The sequence below is a fragment of the Lycium ferocissimum genome, chromosome 8 (assembly GCF_029784015.1).
Source record: "Lycium ferocissimum isolate CSIRO_LF1 chromosome 8, AGI_CSIRO_Lferr_CH_V1, whole genome shotgun sequence".
Taxonomy (NCBI): domain Eukaryota; kingdom Viridiplantae; phylum Streptophyta; class Magnoliopsida; order Solanales; family Solanaceae; genus Lycium; species Lycium ferocissimum.
In genome coordinates, this window is record NC_081349.1 from 48,689,629 (window position 1) to 48,699,256 (window position 9,628).

The following is a 9,628-nucleotide window of genomic DNA, read 5'->3' on the forward strand; positions in this document are numbered from 1 at the left end:
CGGTATAGAGTTTGGATTATTAAAGGGTCCCAAAAAGGCCCGGGGTAAGAAAAATCCCAAAAAGGGTCGGGGGGGTTTAAAATGGAGCCCCTCACCGAAGGGGGGTACGGTATGATTATTCACCGAGTCCGCTAGCGGGGCGGCACACGCCATTCGACCGAGTCCCTACCGTAGGGCGGGTACGTATGTATATATGTATATCCGCATGCACGTACAGCACGATTATGATATGATTTTACTCACCGAGTCCCTCACTAGAGGGTCGGCATGGGGTATATATGTACGATGATATGACGATATGATTATGATAAGATTTTACTTACCGATATATGCATATGCGTATGACAAATGTTTTCAAAAGGCAAGTCTTATGATTTTCTGGTACTCTTTACTTCGCATGATCGCTTACTATATTTCATGCTTTGCATACTCGTACATATTCCGCATCGACCCCTTTTCGGGGTCGCGTTTCATGCCACGTGTGCATACCTGTGTGAGCCGAAGATATTAGTAGAAGATGTTCAAATGATTGCGAGCTCAGGTTGCTCGAGGCTTTGCCGAGTCAGAGTATTATGATATGGTATCATGTTCTGTGTTAGAGACTTTACGAACGTTGTCGTGGTATAGATGTCGGTTATTAATGACTATATGGCCGATGTTATTATGCATTGTATTATAAGTTCTATATGCTTCTATATGTTACGTACTTTCCTTGATTCGAGAAAGATAAAAGTATATTATTTTTCCAAAAACTTTCGTTATGTATACGTGTCATGATTTGAGAGCCGGCGTGATTATGAGTATTGTGTGAGTCGTGGTTCGCTCTCGGCCCTAAATAAGGGTCGGGTGCCCATCACGCCCTAACAGAAATTAGGGTGTGACATATTGTTCTTGGAGAAAAATATTGCTGCAGTATTATCACAATAAATTTTCAGCGGCTTGGTAATGGTGTCGACAACCCCAAGTCCTGAAATAAAGTTCGCCCATAATGCATGAATTGTGGCTTCAAAAAACATGCCAAGTGCTTCCATTGTGGATGTAGCAACGACATTTCTTAGCACTCTTCCACGATATGCTCAGCCTTAGCTAATAGAACAAGTAACCAAAAGTGGACTTTACAGTGTCAACACATACATCATGATCTGAATCCGAGTATCCAATGACTTCCAAACTGTTGGATCTCTTATATGTGAGCATGTAATTCTTTGTTCCTTTCAGGTACCTCAAAACTTTATTTGCAGCTCTCCAGTGATCAATTCTCGGGTTACTCTGATATCTTCTTAGCATTCCGACAGCAAAATTAATATCCGATCTTGTGCAAGTTTGAGCATACATCAAACTTCCAACAATAGAAGATTAAGGAATTGACTCCATTTCCTTTCGTTCTACATCATTCTTTGGACACTGCATGAGACTAAATTTGTCCCCTTTTTGAATTGGAACAACTCCTGCTGAACAATTGTTCATGTTAAATCTCTCAAGAACTCTTTCGATATAGCCTTTCTAAGATAGTCCCAATAATCTCTGTGATCTATAACGGAATATTTCTATCCCTATCACATAGGATGCTTCACCCATATCTTTCATTTCAAAATTCTTAGAGAGAAAATCTTTCATCTCACGTAACATGCCCAAATCATTAATAGCAAGCAAAATATCGTCAACATATAAGACTAAGAATATAAACTTGTTCCCACTGATCTTTTGGTAGATACATCGATCAACAGTGTTTTCCTTAAATCCAAAAGATGTTATGGTATCATTAAACTTTATATACCATTGTCGTGAGGCTTGTTTGAGTCCATATATTGACTTATTTAATTTACACACCATTTGACCTATTCCTTTAATTTCTTGAAACCCTCTGGTTGGTCCATATAAACTTCCTCCTGAGGTCTCCATTAGAAAGCGGCTTTTCACATCCATTTGGTGTAACTCTAAATCATAATGAGCCACCAAAGCCATAATAATTCTTAATGAGTCTTTCTTTGAGACCGGTGAAAAGATCTCTTTATAATCAATGCCTCCTTTCTAAATATAACCCTTGGCAACAAGTCTGGCTTTATATCGTTCAATATTTCCATTTGAATCGCGCTTGGTCTTGAAGACCCATCTACACTCGATTCTTTTAGAATTTTCTGGTAATTGACGAGATCTGCATCCCGTACTTTGTTGTATTCCATTGATTTTAACTCTTCTTTCATGGCATCAATCCATTTATCGAACTGGAGTGCTTTCTATGGCTTGTGAAAATGGAAACCGGATCTTTATTAAGTCCAATGTCAAAATGCGTACACTTATAAATAAACCACATAACGGCCCCGGAATTGCCGATTTTCTTTCTCTTTGAGATTTTGTCAATGGCACTGTTTGTGGTTCATTTGCGTCAGATATTTGTAAGTTAGTTCCTTCCTGGAGTGTTTCATTCAAATGTTGTTCAGTATTGTCAAAGTGTTCTTCGATAACAGGAATAATATTAATATTCGTGAAGTAGGGTAGGCACATTTGTACGGGCAATGGAACATTAACCCTTACCTCATTTATCTCCACATTTTGACGTTTGACCCTCCATTAACTTCACCATTTTCAATGAATCTTGCATTACCGGTTTCAACAATTCTTGAGCTATGGTTTGGACAGTAAAACCTATAACTTTTAGATTTCTCTAGGTAACCAATAAAGTAACCACTTACTGTTCGAGAATCTAATTTCTTTTCATGTGGATTATAAATTCTAGCCTCTGCTGGGCAGCCCCAAACATGCAGGTGTCTTAAACTAGGTTTCCTTCTAGTCCACAGTTCAAAAGGAGTCTTTGAAACTGCTTTACTAGGAATCTTGTTTAATAAATACACAGCGGTACTAAGAGCATACATCCACAAAGTTTTGGGTAATAAGGAATTACTTATCATACTCCTAACCATATCCATAAGTGTCCGATTACGCCTTTCTGCAACCCCATTTTATTGAGGTGTTCCTAGTACAGTATACTGTGCACATATGCCATGTTCCTCGAGGAACTTTGCAAATGGACCTGGACATTGTCCCGATTCGCTATATTTTCCATAAAATTCACCACCTCTATCTGACCTAATGATTTTCACTTTCCTATCTAATTGCCTTTCAACCTCATTGACGTACACTTTGAGAGCGTTCGTTGCTTGAGATTTTTCTTTCAGCAAGTAGATTTATCCATAACGTGAAAAATCATCGATAAAAGTGATAAAATATTTTTCTCCAAAGAAATATGGAACATCAAAAGGTCCGTAAATATCGGCAGGTGTATAATTTCAAGAAGTTGGGTGCTTTGCGGGCACCTTTCTTACTATGCTTGGTTTGCTTTCCCTTAATGCAATCCAAACATATATCAAGATCGAAAATCTAGATTCGGGAGAATCTCATTCTTTACTAATCTTTCTAACCTTTCTTTGGATATATGAACAAACGCCCGTGCCATAAGTGAACTTTATTCGTTGAACTACGTTTAATTCCAACATTTTGATGCATAGCAAGAAGGGATTCAGAAAAAACATTATCGAGTTTCAATTTATATAAACCATCAATAAGAACACCAGAACCATAAAAAATAACATTCTTATATAAATTGAAACATCCATGTCCAAACTTAAAATCAAATCCAGAAACATCAAGTCTTGAAAGAGAAATGAAATTCCTATAAACAGAAGGAACATAAAGAGTCTGTAATAGATCAAGGTGATGTCCAGTCTCCAAGATCAAATGATAAGGTCTATGCCTTCAATTGGAACCTTCATACGATTTCCATGAACAAGAAATCCTTGGTTTGGATTTGTAGTTTGGATCGTAAGAAATCCCTGCAACATAGTGGATACATGAGTAGTTACACCAGAATCAAGCCACCAAGTATTATTAGGAACTTCTACTAAATTTGATTCGAAACATACAAAAGCACTAAAATTACCTTTCTTTTCAAACCAAGCTTTACGTTTCGGGCAATCTTTCTGATAGTGTCCTTCCTTTCTGTAGAAACGACACATATCTATCTTGAGTTCCTTATGAGCATCCTGTTGAACTTCAGCAGGTGCTTTCTTCTTCTTGAACTTGTTGGCCTTCACTTTAAGTCCTTTACCAGCTCCTTGACCCATGAGGTTAATAGAATGACCTCCTTGTTTCTTAAGTCTTGATTCCTCCTGAGTAAGCATACTGGACAATTCACTAACATCCCACTTATCCTTAATAGTGTTATAGTTAATTTGGAATGGTCCATACTCAGGAGGCAATGAGTTCAGAATAAACTGAACCAAGAAGGAGTCATCCACTTTCATCCCCAAGGTCCGGAGTCTTGCTGCAATGTTAGTCATCTCGATGATATGATTTTGCATACTACGCGACCCATCAAACTTCATGGTCGTGAGTTCAGCCATTAGTATACCAGCCGAGAGACTTATCGACGTAACAAAAACGTTCTTCCACAAACTTCAGGTATTCCCTGGCACTTTCTGTCTGTGGAATAGTACTCTTAATCTTGTGTTGGCAATAGTCATTCGCATAAACAAAAGGCTCAATATGTTAGAGCGTTCCCATGCTTTATGGAAAGACTTCTCATCCTCAACGTCTTCGTATCGATATGTGTTTTTTCTTTCGACAGAGCCAAGTCAAGATCCATCACACCTAAGTGGAATTGGACTTGTTCATGCCCTTTCAGCAGAAGTTAAATCCAGGTTGAACACGAGTAACAAATGAAGCAAGCGAATGAAGAGGAATAGCTGCAAAATAGATATATATGCTCATAAATTAGAAAATAATGTGGATTCAGCAAAACAATAAAAGTATATTGTAATTCTCCTTTGGGTGATACTACGACATACTATCATAATTTAAATGCCATTTTCAACTTTAACAGGAAATTAAATATTTTCAATCAAACATATACGACATCTTTGGATATACAATACATATTTGATTAAAGAATACTAATTTACCTCATTATGTTCACTACTCATAGAATAATTGATTCACCTTTGGGTAAATCCTTAAGTTCTAGCAATAGTGAAAGTCAATTATCCATTTATCTTCAATAATAGGCATTTCATTAGTTTAAAGGATAAATGACAATTTTTATGAATGCATATTTTTCTTAAACATACTAGTTCGGCCACTTTGGTGACTAACAAACTATATTAACATAAATGCATACATAAAATAAAAATCATAACTTTCTATGCATGTGAATATTTTCAACATTCTGGCTTGGTCACTTTGGTGACTAACAAACTATATTAACATAAGTACATGTATAATGTTAACATGAATATAATGTTTGTGTAAATATTAGACATTCTAGTTTGGTCACTTTGGTGACTAACAAACTATATGCAACTTTATACACATACACTAACTATCACTTAATGTAAAGAATACTTTTCATGATAGCACATATAAGAATTAAATCACAGCTAATGCATTATGTGGGATTACATGCGTGTAAGTATGAAACTTAAGTATTACAGAATCTTTTAGAATGAAACATCATCATCTTAAGTGTCTAAAATATTTAGACAGTAAACCTAACATTACAATCCAAAACATAATTGCCGAGACTTAACTTAAATAAAATCAAGTCCACAGTATTTGCATTAAAGCTTCACAATAGGACAAAACTACAGACCGAAATTTTCATATCTTCATATCACGGCTTTTCATCACAAATTATGTACTTTATGGACTAAATTTTATCAACTAGCTAGCAGAAGCTTTATTTTCTTTTAAAAAAAAAAGAATTCAGAAGTAATCTTCTAACATGAATACTTTATAATAATTAGGTTAATTAGAAAATACCTAATTTTGTAAACAAACACAAGAAGGTTAGAACAACAGATATGTGATTTCATTAACAGCTCCATATTCAATTGTTCGAAAATTGATAGAACGGCACATGACCATATATATTATATTCTCTTACGAAGATTATTGATTCAAGTTCCAGGCTCTTGATACCACATGTAAGATTAACTTAATTCACACAGGATTTTGAACACAACAATCTTACATGGAGATAATACGAAAAACATGCCTGATGCCGAAGACATTATCACGAAAGCGGAAGCGTTAATTGTATAAACTGATTTCTACCTCCTTGCCCTAGTCTTATGTTACCACAACCATCGGTGATGGGAAAAAGTATATAGAATAAGTGGTAACCCTAATGGGTGGAGGAGGACAATTTATAGGAGTTGAGACTTAATCCGATCGTCCTCAAGTAACCGACGGATGAGATTTATTCTTCATTAAATATTAGTTATGGGCTTTACATTAATTGGGCCACATATTAGAATTAATAAAATTCTAACATTTTCTTCTGTTCTCTTTTTTTTTTTTTTTTAAATTGAGATTTTTTGGTGAGGATACTTATCATCCTATTATTTTTTTTTTTTTTGCCTCTTCTATTATATATATGTAGAAGATTGTATCGTAATTATATGTTGTTTCGATGAATACAACTTTGGATCTTTTTCGCCATTGTTGCATATACACGTTAGTAATTTGAAGGATAAACCTATAAGAAAAGTAGGGTATCGGGTAGAGTTACTATAAAAAGATACCGTAAAGGATAAAATAAGATTATTATTAGATAATAAGTAAAGACAAAATGAGAAAAAGAAATAAGGTAACGACGCGATCACACTAAATCGTTCGTTACACAAAAATGAGAATTTTTATCGTTATGTAACAATAGATTAACGATATAATAAAATTTAAGTAACAATCAAAGCAAACTTTTTATTTAAACAACAACACAAAAATACAATAGGTAACAATCCGAACAAGCTTTTCTTTCATCTCCGAAAGGGTAAAAGGAAAAAGATCAAGAACAAGAAGAAGACCACGCTAAGTCGCTATTAAATGGGGTTGGATTAAATTACAAATTACTGAAATCACCAAGATGTGTGAAATTAAAAATGAAACAGAAAATAAATGCTGATAATTTTCGGAAAACCTTGCCAATTAATCGACAAACTAATCATGACAATTGGTTAAATTGCTTTGAAAAAAATAGAACACCCGGTTCTAAATTTCTAAAGCAACCTTCAAAAGATATAATCTACGATTCTATGAGCCAAATATCACAAATCGAAAAAAAAAAAAAAGATACCCTCGACCATGACTTCTTAAGAGAATATGTAAATTTCTTAAGACAATACTATAAGACAAGTTTGAACCAAAATTACTGAATATTTATATTCCATCTGTCTTCATGTATGCTAGTGTTGTTGATGAAAATAGTGGGAGAAAAGTCACTGACAATCAAGTTGCTGCTCATTATTAGTACAAAATCACAGCAGAATACACTAATATGTTTTTACCCCTTAAAAAGGTAACAATTAAATTTGTATGTGGTTTAAAGGATATGCGACTTGATTCGTTTATAGAGCGAAAGAATAACAATAATGAAATAAAGATTGAGAATAAGAAGGTAAGAGATAGCCTCAGTGAAGATCATGACGGATGGCACGGACTGAGGCTCAAACACTTCGAACCAATTTGTGAGAATTCTATTAACTTTGATGTTTACAGAACTTTTGAGAATTAGGGTCAAGTGTATTTGTGTAGAAGACAGTAAAAAAACGAGATGCCCTCCTATGAGGATTTACCCCCTATTTATAGTAGAAGTATTCGTATTTGACATGGTAACTAAATCAATTATGGATAGTGATCCTCTAAATCTCGGGCTTGATAGCTGCATGGCGCGTCGTGCGTAGTGAAATCCGCAACTAGCCGGATTTCTCGGACTCATTATCAATTATGAAACGTAACTCTTCAGAAACTGCTGGGTCGGGCGACGGAGTCAGAAAACGTTTCTATCCGGTTAAACGAGCTCAACTGATCTACTGCCCCTCATTCCAAGTCCGAACCGTCGGTCGTTGGGTCGGGATCTTAGACCCCGATTTTTACCGTATACAATATGCATATTCATGAACTTAATTGTGTGGAAAAAATGGTTTTACGGTTGTAGCTATATATAAGCAAACCAACTGCCGTGCAAAAGGTAGTCTATGGGAAGTTATTTAATAAAAATTAAACCAACTTCTAATAGGTTCTTTCTCTTATGGAAACCTCTATAATTAAGGAAACTTGAGCAAGAACGGCGGAACTTGCCAAAAAATACCCGTAGTGTACATGGTGTTGCCTTTCTTCTTTTTCTATTATTTATTTTTAGATTTCTGTAGTATTGTTATTTCGTTCTCTTGAATTGTTTATTTGCACATTTGGGGAACTTGAAAGGAAATCAAGATTCTAAGTAGTTTCCAAAATAGTACTATCTAATTAATTTTAAGCATGCCCGATCAACATTAATTCATTACTCCCTCCGGTTCATAATAAGTGTTCTTTTGGTCTTAGACACACTCCTTAACAGGAAAAAAAATTATTTTGGCTAGCTCACCCTTAATTGAATGGTATATCTTTAAAATCTTGATTACATAAAAACTCACTTCTTTAAATAGAGATAAAATTTGGAATAAAACAATTAATATGTTCTCGATCACGTAAAAAGAAACTTATTTTGGATCAAATTAAAAAGGTCAAAGTGACACTTATTATGGACCGGAAGGAGTTCTATATTAGCTGTCTAGTTCGACCAATAACGATAACGATTATATTAGTCCAAAACAAGTTAGAAATTATTATATGAATAATTAGCAACGATATTTTTTTAATTAAAATTCATCCCATTTCTATAGTACACAAAGAAATCAAACTAATGACCAAGAAACAAAGGAGGGAAAAGTAAACAATATAATAGCATCTTGCTTGCCTCGATCTGTAGAAATCTCAAGCTATTTAGGAGAAAACTCAAGTGTATAAATGTTCCATTTATAGGAGCAAATCAGAAGAGATACAGATGAGTACATAGCATACTACAAGTGTACTACATGAGTCCTTATTCTAGTTAAACGCTACTAGAGTTAGACTTATCATTTAGCTATACATACAAGAGTTTGATCTCTACTATACTTCAAGTAACCGATCCTGGGCTAAGTCCATTTTCCTACAATTTGTCTTGATCTTTATCATCAACACTTCCCCTCAAGTTAGTGAGTGGTGGAGCAGTCACTCCTAACTTGCTTCTGAAACTAGCAAACACCTGCCTTGTCAATGCCTTTGGATGTATATCAACTAACTGATCCTTGGACCTTACAATTTGTGTAATCAGTTGTCCTCTAGCCCATTTTTCTCTACAAAATGATAGTCTACTTCTACATGTTTTGTCCTGGGCATGCATTGCTGGATTAACTGTCATACATAATGCACTCAAATTGTCACAATACAGTATATGCACTGTCTTCAAATACCCCCCCCCCCCCCCCCCATGTCATGAAGAAAATAGGTGATCCATGTCATTTTAGCTGCAGTGGATGCCAATGCCCTATATTCAACTTCAACACTTGACCTTGCTACTGTAGATTGTTTCTTAGATGCCCAAGAAATGCAATGTGCACCAAGGTAGATGGTATATCCTGTAGTTGACCTCCTTGTAGTGGTACAGCCTCTCTATTTTGCATCTGAATAACCATATAACCGCAAGCTAATTGTGGGATGATTTTGAGGCCATGATGTAGAGTTCCTTTGATATATCTGAGTATTCTCTTGA